Source organism: Pinus tabuliformis, chromosome 3_1 (assembly GCF_031772625.1).
Source record: "Pinus tabuliformis cultivar Carrire ecotype Pingquan chromosome 3_1, CPIR1, whole genome shotgun sequence".
Classification (NCBI taxonomy): Eukaryota; Viridiplantae; Streptophyta; class Pinopsida; order Pinales; family Pinaceae; genus Pinus; species Pinus tabuliformis.
This window is the reverse complement of record NC_142301.1, coordinates 165,931,090-165,947,167: the sequence shown is the minus strand read 5'-3', so window position 1 is coordinate 165,947,167 and position 16,078 is coordinate 165,931,090. Positions and strand designations below refer to the sequence as shown.

Here is a 16,078-nt window from a genome sequence, read left to right as displayed (position 1 = left end):
TGCATAAAAAACAAACGATCACCAGGACATGTCCATGGGCTATTTGCAACCAAAAGATCTGTTTGGTATATATCTTTCACTGATCCTAACATCCACCATGCAACTCCCAGGTTGACTGTTCCAGCCACTATTGTGCCTATAAACTGCATTGCATTCACAGGAGGTCAGTCAACACAACTAATGTGTGCAACTACTCACATGATACAAACAACATTCAACAGATCTTAAGTAAATGTTAGATAGAAAATTGTAGTTTTCTCAAAATTGAATACCCAGTTTTAACAAAGAATTCTAGTTTGCATCTATAGTATATATACAAATTTGAAACTAAGAAGAAGTCAAGTTCATATGAATTTAACAGAAATCTCAATAGTGTGTTTAAACATTTATAAATTGTATAGAGCTAAATCTTAAAACCAGTTCTTTGTGCACCAGAAAATAAACTCCTAAAAATATTAAACCTTTCTTCAATTGATGAGTAATAAAAAAATATTTTTTTGGAGCAATTAGTTGCAAGAGGTGAAAGGAAAAATAAGATTCTATTTGATTGAACATTAACTATTTCTCATTTTCTAATTTACAGTTTTAGCTTTTCCACATTACTTGACATTGATTTCTTTTTTGTCAAAGACAAAATGGTCATCCTATGTCTACTGTGAAATGCAGCTTACACATGGGATATTTTACAGTTTCCTAAGGCAAGCTACAATATGTTTGACAAGCTTGAAATTTAAAATAAATCATCAAAAAATAAACATTTAAAATGTGAAATAATATAAGATTGAAACACTAGGCAGAGAGAGGAAAAAATATGAAAAATGAAATAGCATGGATATAGCTCCCTTTGAAGCTTGAACTTTGCAGCATGGTTCTGGTGTTTGACGTAACTATAAGATAGGACAGGGCACCTGCATTCATAGAGCTAGTTGAACAACTACAAGGAGCACAAAAAACGATCTGCGAGGCATTCAAGTTTCCAAGGGAACCCTTTCCTTGATGCAAACTTCATGTGATCCCTATGGAGATATAAACACTAGGATACTAGGAAAGATATTCCCTTCACGGATCTCCTAGAAATGGACTACTTACAACTAGATGCCCATGATGCAATTGATTATTGAATAATCACATCTCTTGAAAACATTGCAAAAACTATTGCTAGTCAGAATGATGAAAATGCTAAAACCTTTGTTTATGGAAAATAAATAAATAACTTTAAAGAAATAGTGACTTGTCATGGGACAAAATCTATTTATAAAGCCTCTTATATAATGGTTTTAAAATTGCCACATTTCGCCAGTATTGGCCTGGACCGGCTCTTCATTCCCAATGTGTACGACATGTTGAAAATAGCAACACAAAATTCTAAATATAGAAGTGATAAAAATAGCATTTCAGGATACATTCCAATTTTAGTTAGTCCCTGAACTAAAATTAAGAATTAAAATTTGAATTTGATCTTAGCAGCTGTTTGAAAAATAATTAATTAATTCATCTTGAGTTAATCATGGAGAAAATCAAACATGAAGTCTATGTGAAGACATGCAACAATTTTCTCTTTGATTGAGGAAGTTATCCCTTAATTAAAGTGATCAGGATGAGTTGTACTTTCAGTTGTAATTATTTAGCTCAGTTAACTGAGTTAAGTCCAGTTAGATTAGTTCCAACAGTTTGTGGAACTGATTGTGAGTTCAATTAGTTAATGCATGCATGCATGTAACTACTGTACTTCAGATAACTGAATATTCTCTCATAAATAACTCATGCATGTCAGTTCAGTCAGAGACCCAGTTGAGATCAGATGATGGGACATTGTACTATCAATTGCAAGAATATTCCATTAAGGATATCTCTTGCATGCAAAAGGAATTCATTCCTTGGAGATTTCATAGTTACTTCTAAGTTTGGTGAGTTGTGTGAGAGGTGAATTCACACAGGTGGCAGCCAAAGGACCCAAGAGAAACTGTGCAAGGAAATAGGAGGCTTGGAGGACTGAGGGAAGGCATATGTTGTGTCAATTCAGTCTATGAGCAGCATTGAGAGATTGTACTGAGAGCTGGATAGCTTGTGAGCTAAAGCTTTATGTAATCCAGAGATATTTCCACTTGTATGTATATACAGATAGCAGGGTTTTTAGCTGAGGCTTTCCCCAGAGTATTCTTCTGTGTTCATATGTGATTGATTTCTCATTCTCTGTTATATGTGTTCTATTTGATCTTGCTCAAAATCGATTAAGCTTCCGCAAGTTTGTTTGTAGAAGTAGATCAAGTATTTTGCTTCAGTATATTTCATTATCTGGTGATCTAGAGTGGCAAATTCTACACGACATTAAATAAGGAATTGAACACAATACCTTTCATTATGAGGATAGTTTGCTTCACTGATTGGGCACACCCATCACAATGCAAATGAACCCTGAGCACAATTGTTATCACAACTGGCTGCAAAAACATAGTGGTTTATTTTCAAAATTTCATCCAGTAATAGTTTTCTTCACTAATTGGGCACACCCATCACAATGCAAATGAACCTTGAGCACAATTGTTACCACAGCTAGCTGCAAAAACATAGTGGGTTCTTTTCAAAATTTTGTCCATTGGCGCAACTTCAAGGACACAAATCATGCAAACCAACAAATATTCAATGTGCATATAATCCTAACATGTCTTTAACACACTTCTTGACCTTTCTAGCACAACCTTCACAATGCATGTCCACCTTTATCACTACTATGAGAGGCCCATCTTCCTTCTTATGACTCCTGCCCTTCATTCTTCCTTCTCTTCGACCTTTCCTTCCTGCATAGACCACCATTTGTTTAGTTGGAAATAATTAATTCCTACTTGTCTATGGTTGTACTTTTCTATTTGAGGAGTTTGTTCCTATGTAATAGGAATTTAGTTTCTCCTAGTTTAGTGTGTGGTTGAGAGAATCTCTCAACCACACTACTGTACGTCTAAGATAGCATTCCTATCTTAAGACTATTGATTGTATAAATATGTGTGTAATTTCCTCATTCAACAATTAATAGAATATATTATTGAGTGCCTGTAATTTTATCTTGGTATCAGAGCCCCTCACGGGCCTGGCCCCTCCTGGGCTTGGCCCTTCCTGGGCTGAGGGAAAATAATTGAGTGTATAATTTCATTGTTTGTCCATCGAAAGCTGTGTGGATAATGAGCGATCTGCCAGAGTTGTGCTGATCTTGATTCGTACGCTTGGAGGAGGTCACAATTAGGAGGTGCAAGAATTCAACTGCTGGTACTTCTTGCGGGAGAATGGTGCATCTTGCGGGAGAAGGAGGAGAACCCAGTGTTCGGGGCTGCGTTTTGGTTTGATCACTGCAGGATCAGACCGAGGTAGCTAAGAGCTGCGGCTTTTACGAGTGCATTATTTGTTGCGGTGATCTGTTGCGGGATCGGTGGCATCAGTGGTCATGGTATCTGTGGAATTTCCAGGATATCGAAGCCCTGCCACTATACCGATCGATTGAGGAGCGGATGCTGAGAAGATAGACTTTGTGGATCTGTAGATCTGTTCATTTTTTGTTTGTTTGTGCACTGGTTCGGTGTGTGTAAGTCTATTGGAGCCGAATACAGAAGAACCTTCAGCGTTGCAGCCATTGTTTGTCCTAATAGCAGCGTCTGATCTGCCAGTATAAGAGTCATCACATGAGGAAGTCTGCGCTGGAGATGCTGACTGGTCCGTATAGTGGAGGCTTACGCTGTGGAGAAAGAACTCCATTTATGCACATTTTGCGTTTTGACTTTGGCGTTGTGAGAAGAGCAGTAATCGAGGTTGTAAGCCTGATGTTTTTCGTCTATTGTTCTCCATTTCATGCCATTTGCTGAAAGAATTTACAGTCATTGCCAGTGAGCTCGATTTGGTGGAAGCTGTAGAGGAAAATCGCCGCAGAATTAAATCCGTCTTTGGATCGCAGCGCCAGAGGAGATCTCTGTGAATTTCATTGAAATTTCGATGAAATCAAAGTTGCTTGCATGAAACCCATGGAGGAGGCGAAATGGAGTGCATGGGATGCTGTGTCAATGCTCCAATGATTGCTGTAGCGGAGAAATCAACCCCTTACGAAACTCTCATCGATTTGGTTTTAATGGAAGCGACGAATTGCCTGGTTTTGCGGGTTTTGTTGGCGGTGGTTCTGTGCGTGGCTGATTACTGCGAATTATCGGAGGGGCTAAAGATGCCTTTCCGGCCAAAAGATTTTTATTTTTTTTTGATGTGTTCGTGGGCAGTTTCATGTGTGCACGGCATCCGATTCGATGTGGCCGCAAGTGCCAAGTCCATCTCTGAGGAAATCCAGACCAACGTCCTTGTGCTTGGTGATTTCTCGGTGGGCCGCCTATGGAGCGGAGTGTGCAAGGGCCAGTGATGGCTGACGCGGTGGCAACAGATTTTTTGTCAACGATCTTGGCCATGATCTTACTAATTCTATTGCACTTGCGTTCGTGGCATCTTCCGCCATCGTGAGCGCTAAATTTCAACCACATCGGTGAAATTCTGAGCTGAGAACGGGGCTCTCGTTATTGTTTCTATTTGGTTCAGATCTATTAGATTCCGCAAGTTTTATGTGAAGTACATTCGTGTCAAAGTTGAACAGAGCGTTGGAGTAATTTCAACGTAATTAGGAGTTGTCCATTTGTGTTGGGGCTCCTTCGTCAACAAAACGGCAGCAACAATCTTCTCGGCCTTCGGGGATCCAATACCTTGGTGGTTTGCGGACTCGATGGGGGTGTGCCCATTCACGCAGGCGGAATGGAGACGGTGATGGAGATGGTTACTGCGTGAGACTTGGTGCAGAGAGCCCGTGGAAGGCCGAGGATGCCAGACTTGCACAGAGGCTGCGAGGCGTGGAGTCGTCGTGCCATCTGTGAGGAGCTCTGCCATATATTCACGAGCATGTGGAGTCAATGAAACTGTCATTCAGAGCACGGAGCAATTTGGATATTGAATTAAAAGTGCGACTAGGGAAGGGGGCTTTAATCTGTTAGAGAAGGGACAATTCCCACCTCGGATCCCCAAATATTGACTTTTGCTTCATTACTGGCCTTATTCTTCTTATCAAGAGAAGAGGGATGGGCATGGAGGTCTGGTTTATGCTTTTGGGTGGAATTCTTATCATTCGAAGAGGAAAGCAGTTGGAGGGAGCAGTGATTATGGTAACCAGAATATGGACCCTAAACTTATCTCTCTGAAATCCCACCATGTTGAGAAGGAATGGAGCTATTTGAGTCCTCCTTCAAATTTTGTGAATGGTGGAAATTTGGCTCTCGGAAATGCATCTCATTCAGTGATGTATGCCCCAAGGAATGAACCATCTGGCTGGCCTGATATGCAGCGGCCTTCAAGCACTTCTCCTGTATTGGATTCACAGAAATTGTCTTGTGAAGCAATTTCTTATGGGCAGAGGTCTGTAGATCGAATCCAATCAAAGCAGCGTTTTCCCAGGAATGGGTAGGATGGCCTAATGAGGAGGCCCAAGAGCTGTTCATTTTCGGTTCCTGACAGTACAAGGGACATGAAGAATAAGTCTTTTGAAGAATTTCAGTCAGATTCAGGAAAGGGTCGAAGCAAGAACTCAAGGGCTGTAAACTTGCTTAATAAGACACAAATTGCTTTTAGAAAAGACAGTATGTATGGTGGAAGAACTGAGAAGAAACTTGGTAGCAATATGGCCATGGAGCAAGTTACCATTTTGAAAAGGGGCGAGACAATTCAGAATGCTGTAGAAACAGGAACTGAATTGGGTGCCCCTCTTATTGGAAGAAAGGGACTGTTGAAAGATGTTGTTCCTGTGAATAATGTGGGTACAGCAATGCGAGTAGTGCCACAGAAATTCAGTGGCTGGCTATTTTTTTTATCTTGTGTCATGGATCAGTCGGGGTCGATTTCGATAGCCAAATTCTCCATGGCTTTCTCGTCATTTCTCGGTTTCTTTGGCTGCGTCACAACTCTTATTTCGAATTTTTGAAGCTTGGGACATGGAGTTTATATTCCGATCTCAAAGGTTTTGATGATCTAAATACAGTAAATTTTGTAAATATCAGAGAATTTGAGTGAAGACCTGCGGGCGTCTTTTGGAGGGCCGACTTGTTGACGATTGGTTCCTCCACACAGCTAGAGTCGAGACCTCTTGGTGCTCTGAGCAGTCGACTACCTAGCCAAAGCCGCGGGGCTCATTGCTGGAAGCAATGGTGGGCGCTGGATCTCAGAATCCGGTGCACTGAATGCAGGATTCAGTCATCTCTACTCGATTTCCAGCGGAATGTAGAGGGTTGATCGATGAGAAATTGAAGTTTCCGAGTGCTGCAGACTTCCATAATGGAGAGAGATCTGGTGCATCGAATGCTAGGCCGTTTTTTTTTTGCAGCGGATTGTCAATGCATGCGAGCAGTTAGAAGGGGCGAGAAATTGCTGCTGAAGTGCCCCAGTAGGGGCGGCCGGCGACTTGGGGACCTGATGGGATGGGACTCCAACCCTCGATTTTGGCATCGGACTCGTCTCAATTCCTTTGACAAAATAGCATAGGAAGACGAAGATGTGTGAGGTTGTGTGAATCGAGAGCAACCATTTCCTATGTGCAGTTTTGGGTATGCCAGGGCCGGTGATGGCCGATTGAGATCCAACACGTTGTTGCAGATTGCCAGCGCTAGCCTTGTGTGGAGACCACTTTGAAGTTAAGTTTGCAGTGTATTTTTTTTTTTGGGTATGTGTAAAGGCAAATTAGTCTTGGAAATTTGTATACATATTGAGATTCGCGACCTCAATATGAAGTTATTTTGTTAGAATTTGCGACTCTAACGAATGACAGGTTCATGGAAGTTCCAAGAATTTATTTGACAAAGATGCCCAAGATGTGAACAATGAATAGATGAGGTAAAGCAGCATCAACAACGGTTATGGTGGATAGCAAAATAGATTTTTTTTTTTTTGAGTTAGTGTGGCTTGTGGAATAGACTCCCTAGCATGTTATTGTAATAGTCATTGTATGTACTCAGAAACTCCAAAATGTGGAATCAGATGTAAGATTTTTAAAGGTATCTGAAAGTTCGTGGTGATCTTAAAACCACTTTGTAATGGTTTATGGTTGGTGGTGAGCCAGAAACCATCTTTTGTCACTGAATGTGAGGGTTGGTGGTGAGCCAGAAACCATCTATATAGTCTTTGTGACTGAAGTGCCTTTGTGGCCAGCTTGCCTTTGTGGCTGAATCGCCTGTGTGGCTTGAGGTGCCTTTGTGGCTGGAATCGTGGATGTCAACACGTTGTTTGACAAGCTAGCCTTCGTGGCTGTGTTGAGCTCTGGCTGAGTTGAGTCAGCGTGCCTTTGTGGCTGTGTGTACATGAGAGCTTTGTGCTCAATTGAGCAGGTGGACTGCAGAACACCTGGCTCGGACTCAGATGTTTTTTTCTGAGTAGAAGGGGATTGGCGTTTTTCGCGCTAATAGCAATGCCAGGAAGGCCAACTGGCGCCTCTGTTAGGCCATTAATCGCGCCAATGGGTGCGGGTTTTTCGTTTAGGATCGCGCCAATTCACCTTCAAGGGGATCCGTGGGATCGAAAAAGTTGTGGATCTGTCCGAGGGCGGCAGATAGTGGTGGATTTGACTATCATGACAAGTAGTCATTAAGGGGGGGAGTTGGAAATAATTAATTCCTACTTGTCTATGGTTGTACTTTTCTATTTGAGGAGTTTGTTCCTATGTAATAGGAATTTAGTTTCTCCTAGTTTAGTGTGTGGTTGAGAGAATCTCTCAACCACACTACTGTACGTCTAAGATAACATTCCTATCTTAAGACTATTGATTGTATAAATATGTGTGTAATTTCCTCATTCAACAATTAATAGAATATATTATTGAGTGCCTGTAATTTTATCTTGTTTTTCAAAATATCCTCAACATTTATGAAACAAAGTAATTCCTACAATCAAAATTGGCGCTGAACTTGAGCACTTAAACAAGGCAATTATAAATGGTTTTGCCAGCAGTTGGCTCTCATACATTCTTGTTAAACTTTAGAATGGAAGGATTTGGCCCAACAATGAGGTTGTTCCCATTCCCTAATAGGAAATTTTTTTTTTCTTCACTAATTTGGCACACCCATCACAGTGCAAGTGAACCCTGAGCACAGTTGTTACCACAACTGGCTATGAAAACAGAGTGGGTTTTTTTTTTTTTTTTTTTTTTTTTTTGTTTGTTTTTTTTTTTTTTTACATTGATGCAACTTCAAGGACTAGATCTAATAGGAAACCTTGTTTTCTTCACTAATTTGGGACACCCATCATAGTGCAAATGAACCCTTAGCACAATTGTTACCACAACTAGCTGCAAAAACATAGTAGTTTTTTTTTTTTATAATTTCGTACATAGGCACTGCTTCAAGGACCACATCTAAACCAACAATACATCACACCATAAATTCCAAATCACAACATCACGCGAGCCTGAGCTTGAAAACCTTGTCATTATTGTACATCATGCCTTTGAGCTTTGAGATGGGGCTGTTGCAAGGGTTTTCATCTTGTCTCTGGTCCACTGCGTGAGCTTGTTGGCGGGATCCAACTGTCCTATAAACCCTAGGAGAAGAGTTTTCTTTGTAATATGAAAACACAAATGCCAAGGTCAAGCTCAACATTGTGGAGGAGTAAGGTTATATGGCATGTATTATCATTCAGTTGTTGAAACTGTATCAAGTATCAATCTGGCGACACACTATTCTTCAATCGTCTAACATTCGATCTGACGGTGCAAACCATTGCAGAATAACAACTAAGGGAGTTATTTTTAGTGTTAGGCTCACTCTCATAATAAAACAATTATAAATCAAAAAATCATAATTAATAAATCAAATCTTGAGAATTAGGAGTTAGTTCCTCAAACTAGGGAGTTTAGTTAGGATGAGAGATTCTGTCCAACTAGTTCTCCTAGATTAGTGTGTTGAGATATTTTCTCAACCAAGTTTGTTCAAGATAGATGCAATATCTTCAAACAACTTCTTCATGTATCTATATGTATCTATATGTATCATAAACATCATTTTAATAATGAAAATGAAATTCATGTGAATGAGAGACTACAGGAAAGTCTCTCATGCCTTTTCTGTCATGTCCGGTTTTTCTATGTTTCTAATATTTATTTTATGAGTGTGAGTGTGTATTATTTGTTTATTAGTTTTCTTCATGTGGTATGAGAGCATCAATGGTTCTTAAGGTCTCACTGATTCCATGGTAGTCTTCCATGGAAACCTATTAATTATATTATGATCGTGGCAATGTAATCAGAAGGGGAGACATTGTTTACATTCATATCTCACGCCATTGTTGGAGAACTGGTAGCATGCAGATATTTTATTTTCAACTGCACATTGATGGTATCTAAAATTCATGCCATCCATCGAGCTCAATATCTCAGTGTCAGAAATTTGTTGCACATCCATCTCAGCATACGCTTGAAGTTGTTCAAGACTGGTCTTAGAATTCATTGTCTCGGTGTTCATCTTAGCATTCTGTGACTGATTCGTCTCAGAAATTGTTTCAAGATCTACAAGATTAATCACAGGATTCATTGTTTCAGTTCTGAACTCAGAATTTTGTTGCGGATCTTTCTTGGAATTTGTTTCCAGATTCATCTCAGAATTCCTCTGCAGACACTCAGGACTGGTCTGAGGATCCATTGCATCAGTATCTTTTTGCCGATTCATCTCAGAATTCGTTTCATGGTTCAAATCAGGATTCACCTAAAGATGCTCAGGATTGATATCAGCATTCTTTGATTGATTCTCATTATTGTTCTTAGTGTTCCCTGTAAGATTTTCATCATCATCCCCAATATTCATCTTAGGGCTCTCAGAATCCATCGTGTTACAGATCTCAGGATCAAAAATAGGTCCTAGAAAATCTCCTTCCAAACTTCCCAGTGCCTGGAATACTCGGCGTTGTTCAAGCCATTTGATAGCAAATGCCTTCAATCTTATCTTTCCACCTTTCTCCACATTTGAACTTTTCTTATTTCTAAAAATAGGATTCTCCCCCGGTATAAATTCAAAATCTGTCATTTTCTGAGATGGTATAAAAACCTCAACCATTGGTCCACATGTTACATGAACACCTGTCTTCATTACAACTTCAATTCCACCTTCTAGGATTTCATTTTTGAAAGGATTGAAGATTATGCACTTAAATTTAACTGGAAAGACAACAAGGACCATGCATGTTTCGGTAGACAAAGCCTCAAACGGCCCAAAATATGCACTCAAAATAGCAGAAATCTTACTTGCTTCGATGGATTCCACCTTTCGTTATGCACGAATCCAAGTTTTGCAGAGCTCCAGGTTTCCGTTCTAAAGCACTTAATCCAATGCTTCAAGAGTTGAGCAGACAAAATCCTCGATTGACACGACTTATTCAAGACCACCCGGCTGATTTTCTTTGCTAAGTTAATGAAGTGGTTGAAGGTGCTGAAGGGAATTTCTTCAACAAGCTTGCTGGAGCAATGCCCTGGGCTATTAATGTAACTCCAAAGGAAACGTGAGGCAAAGAGTGACATAATCTACCTATCCAGTGAAGCTGGAGTGTGTTACCAAGACCTGCAAGTGCGCTCGGACAGAAGAAAGGGTGTAGAGACGTGGAGAAGTTATCACAAAGGAGGAGGCCCAATGGAATCCACTGGATATTAAAGTGCATATCCATCAAAGAAGTGAGTGTCAGCGCAAAGTGACAAAGAAACTTGTGTTGCAAGACGTGTGCAGAAGAGATGCCTCCAGGTGCTTAATCAAATTCATTGAAGACTGCCTCTTGGGAGGAGGCTTTTAGAAACCTGGTAAGTTGGGCTGTTGTGTGAAGAGCTGAGCTGACCTCACGCTGATTGGTGGACATTGCAAAGTGTTGGAGCGTTTTCGAGGAGACAATTGTTTGAAGGACGAACATTTTCCAGGAAAGTTGCATTAATTTTCTTCTCAACGTTCATGTTATTTTTTTAAAAGCTTGAACCATTCATATTATTGTTTAAAAGGGACTTGCCTAAAGGTATGCACCAAAACAAAAAAATTACAAAGGTTTTCATACATATGGTGAATAGTCTTCAAACACATTTTCCCATTATTCACTTATGGTGAATGTTTAAAGAAAAAGTTTAATTCACTTTTTTCAATGTGATTTAAAAAATAAGAAGAGATAAGTAGTGTTTGTATTTTTTGTGGTTTTGTTTTATTATTATTATTATGTAACTTATATTTTGAAGTGATGGAGAGATAAGTAGTGTTTGTATATTTTTTTTTATGTAATTTATATTTTGAAGTGATGGAGAGATAAGGTGTAATAGTTTTAAACAAAAGGTTTTTTGGAGATGTAATAAGGTGTAGTATCTTGTATGAGATTTTGGGAATGGAGTTTAAATTTTATGAAAGTAAAAATTAAATCTTTTTATTGTGGAGATATAAGGCAAGGAGTGCTAAATGTATATTCTTTTTTATTTTGGAGTAATAAGGTGAAATGATTTTTTGTATTTGGAGTGATAAGTGGAATTTGTTTTAGAGAAAGTTATTGCTGTAATCCAAAGTAATATTTTACTTTGAGAGAGATTGAATCACTAAACATCTAGATTTTGAAGACAATCTGCCTCCAAGGAGTTCTCAAACATTGTGCTTGAGAGATTTCAACGAAGATGTTGAAAAGATGAAAGGTTGATGTACTTCAATATTTAATAAAGAAATATTTTTTGTGGTGCTTGTGTCCTAGATCCTCCCGAAATTGAATAAGGGGATCTTAGGTACATCGTGTGTAATGAATGCGTGTGCATGACTTGTGTTCAGATTATCAAAACACTCTATTTGTATTATGCTTAGACAACTACATGCACATAAGCAAGCTTAAGTATAAGAACGCTTAATCAAGCTCCTGTAATCAAGCTTAAGTACACAAGCACAAAGCGTCACATCATCAACTTGATAAGATGATATTCTAAGCAAGCATATTTCACATCATGTAATCAAAGCAATCAAGTTAAGGAAGCTACCAAATCAAGCATTTCACACCAAGACGACATCAACATCATCAACACTTTTTGTATCACTTGCAGATAAACATTTTTTAACTGAATTGTACGGGTGCATTCTTGGTTGTAACCGACACCATAATTTGAATTGTTAAGGTGAATACATTAATTCAAGTAAGTCTTTCATTGAGTCATCAAGATTGAACTTGTCATTTGTCTCTTGGGTGCATTTTCGACAATGTTTGACACCCTTCCTTTTTAAAAATCCGCACATTCAGTGAGTACATTCAAGAAAGCACAAAGTGTTAGTAATCAATCAAGAAAGTTCAAGCAAGCCATCTAGAAAGTAATCATCATTCAAACAATCAAAGCAAGCAAGCATGTCATTCAAATAACCAAGAAAGCGAGCGTGTCATTCACACAACAAAGCAAGCGAGCATGTCATTCAAACAACCAAGTAAGCGAGCGTGTCAAAATCAAGTGCAAAAGTTCAAAGCACAACATCTACAACAGACAAGCCAGTGTGAAGTTGATTGAAGCATTCACAAAGTGTCAGTGAAGCATTCAAGCAAAGCAACTGTCTTCAAGCGAGCGTGAAATCAAGAGTTCAAGCAAACAAGTTATAAAACTCTAGCAAGTGTTTAAAGCATCAACAATAAGCAACAGTACAAGCGAGCCTAAATTCAACCAGATTGAAGATAAATTATTCATTTAGAAGAGAATGCATTACGACATAACAAGATATTTTCATTATAACATTGATTTATTATAAAACAAGATACTTGTCATTGTATTAAAATGCCCCACAACAATAAGATATCATCATTATAATATTGATTTGTTATAAAACAAGATACCTGTCATTGTATTAAAATGCCCCGTAACAATAAAAATGAACTTGGGGCGAATTACTTTTCGGGTTAAAAGACAAACATATCTTCCATTTTTGCAAATTGAACTTGAGGAGGTGCGAGAAGTCTGCAGTTCCTGCACCTTTCCACTTCCATATTAGTGTTTGGCATTAAAGAAAACTCATCTCCATTCCACCTTAAATTTGGTGCGAAATAAATCAATACCCTAACTTCGAATAATGTGCTAGCCCCAAATGTAAAATGCAATTGAAGGCAACTGTGAAATCTAGTTGTGCCTCACTTGTTATGCCATTGAAGGCGACCTATAATCAATGAATTCAACGCAATCATGGAGAGCAACGATATGGCTGTTGTTGTGAATGTTGCAGCATAATAATTAGTGTGTGCTCATTGTTGTTTGATGGTCCTCAAGTGATCATTGGGTCACGCTTTAAATTATTAAAAAAAATACATCATTGTACTGTGAGCTTCAAGGAGCACTTTGCAAGTTTGGCATCAAATGTATGCCATATGACTTTGCATGTTGACTTTACATGTTTTTTAATAATATATTGATACTAACGATACGAGAATGGAGAAGCCTGCCTGCACCTATAAAGCTCATCATCCTTAGGTTCATTTTATTGAAAGCGACATCCTGTGCATTAAAATTTATAAACTAATCCAATACTTCTCTATAAAGGACAGTAACATCTCTCAAATCTCAATGGATGCTAAGAACTTCCATGTCAAGGAATTCAGTTGCTTTTAATCGATTCTCAATTGGATGAGGCTTCCTTGTTGATTGGAAATCATGTTCCGTTTGTGAACATGGTCAATCAGTGCAAGACTAGCTGTTTCAAGACTAGCTGTTTCAAGGAAGCTGTAGAGGAAAATCGCCGCTCTACAGTTTCAAGGATTGGCGGGAATGCAGAAGGATGATGCTCATGTGGTTTGGAAAGCCTCAAATGCTGATGAAAGCTAAGTATGATGGATGAAACAACCTATGTGCCCACCTCTCTAGATGGGTACAAGTGTATGGTACGCAACCTGCATGAACGCACACCATCCTCGTGATAGGAAACGGGACTGGAAAGTAGGAGAGGGCAAGAAGATGGCGTGAATGAAAAAGTATGATAAGACCAAGCGTGCTAAAGATTATTCACGTGGAAGCCTTTGAAAAAGTGTGTGAAGTATTGAAAACGGTCCACCATGTGAGACGCACTGACTGGGACCTGTGCATACCAACAGTTCTCTAGGCTTATAGGACCATGTGCAAAACCCTGACCACACGGGCAATTCCGATGCTGAAGTATGAAGTAGATGTTGTAATCCCTATGGAGCATGTAGCACTTGGTTTACGCATGGAAGCACCCGTAGATACGACGATTCACGAAGCCTGGAAAGAAGGAATAACACAGCCGCCAAAGACAAAACACATGAGACTTGAGGAAGAAATCCAACAGGGAAACCTCAAGCTTTGTGAACTTGAAAAGGAAAGGGTACGGTTACGAGAGAAATGTGCTTTGATGGACGCAAAGGTCAAGAAGCTGGAAGATAAAATAAAGGAAGTGTTTCTAACCAAAAAAACTAGGATGGTAAAGCAAGGTGCGTATGATCATATTGACAAGTTTGAGAACTATCGTCGTGAATTGGTTAGTCTGATGCCTTGGCTTGGACCACATATTGCTAAGTGTAAGGACCAGGGTAGCACGTTGCAAATAAGGAAGTGCGCAATTAGAGAGGGTGGGATTCTCTAAGAACTGTGATGGAGCACAAAATGGAGCCCCACACAGCTGGTGCGACCACTTGACTAGCCAGGATAAGGACAGTCTTAGCGCTCCGAGCAATTGGAAGGGACCGCGGGACTATAAACTATCCTGCTTGAGAGCTGTACGATGTTGGAGATGCACGCAGAAATATAGAATCACAACATCCGCGATCACGCACGGGGGACAGCGCTGCTGTGCGGATTGGCCAGAAAGCGACCATTGAAGTCACTATTCAAAATGGGATGACCGACTTAAGGCCAAATGGAGTGGGCGACGGACATTTAAGACATAATTTATGGGAAAGACTTGGGAAAATCTGTCGCCAAGAAAGCATTAATGAATTGGAATTGGGGGAAATAGTCAAATTTGAATTCAAAAGGCACTATAAAACACAAAGGGCTACCCAGCAAACAACACTTAGTCATTTGAAAATTGAGCGATTGAACAGAGCCCTGAGCATTGTGAGTCGAGCATTAATTCAACTCCTAAATTCATGAGTGACAGATTACAACCCAGGAATGATGACAACAACTAAGGATGGTTTGGGAATAGAAGAGGTAACTGCTAACAAGGCTGTACAAACCTCAACTGTGGAGGATGTTCCAGAAGGTGTCGGGGTTGTGGCAGATATCCCTAAATCACTGCGTACTCCATGACCTAAGAAGGATAAGCAGGAAATGGATCCCATACACGTGTCCCTGAGGAACCCGTTGCATAGCAAGCTATCAATGAAAGAGAAGGGGAAAGCTATCAAAATAGACACAGATGAGGAAGAAGAAGATTTTCAGGCCCTTATCATCGTAGTAGAAGAAGACGAAGGTATGGAGGAGGATATTCAACCTACACACTCTGTGACAAAACTGCCCACATATATCCCGCTGCAAAAAGGGAAGGCCAAAGTGCCCAAGGACCTGGATGAAACCAAGAGTTCACTCCAGAGCCCGCTCCTCCCAGATGGCCTTAAGTTTGAAGGCCCGCACCTGGGCCGCGTGCCAACCATGGAGTTTGAAGATTGGAACCTCACTGACAGTGAGAAGTTCCCTCACTTGGAAATTGGGAACCTCATGAAGAAGAACACTGCGGGGGTGGTGACAACGTTAGAGCCGCGGAAATGGTTGCACGGAGTGAAAAAGGCTAGGCTACTGAACCTGCTATGGGTGCCACATTTCCACCGTGCCCCAATAGCCATTTTCCTCATCAGGCAGCTGCTCTGCCTGGTGCATGATGGGTAACTATGGCTGGAGGAGCCTATCCCCATCACGACAGACCTAATCCATCGCATTTACCGGCTACCATACAAAGGAAAGGACACCGCGACCATATTAGAAGGGAAAGGTAGTGATTTGGCCCTCGTGGAGGCCATGAAGACGAAGTACAAGCTAGAGAAGAAGAAGCGGGGCTACGCCATCTCCAGAATCAAGGACAAAGTGATACGCGTAGCAACCAAA

General features: G+C 40.0%; 1 pseudogene; it reads right to left on the bottom strand.

Moving 5' to 3' along the window:
- Positions 1–9,293: 9,293 nt before the first annotated feature.
- Positions 9,294–10,223, bottom strand: LOC149186312 (uncharacterized; annotated as a pseudogene).
- Between the last annotated feature and the right edge of the window lie 5,855 nt (positions 10,224–16,078).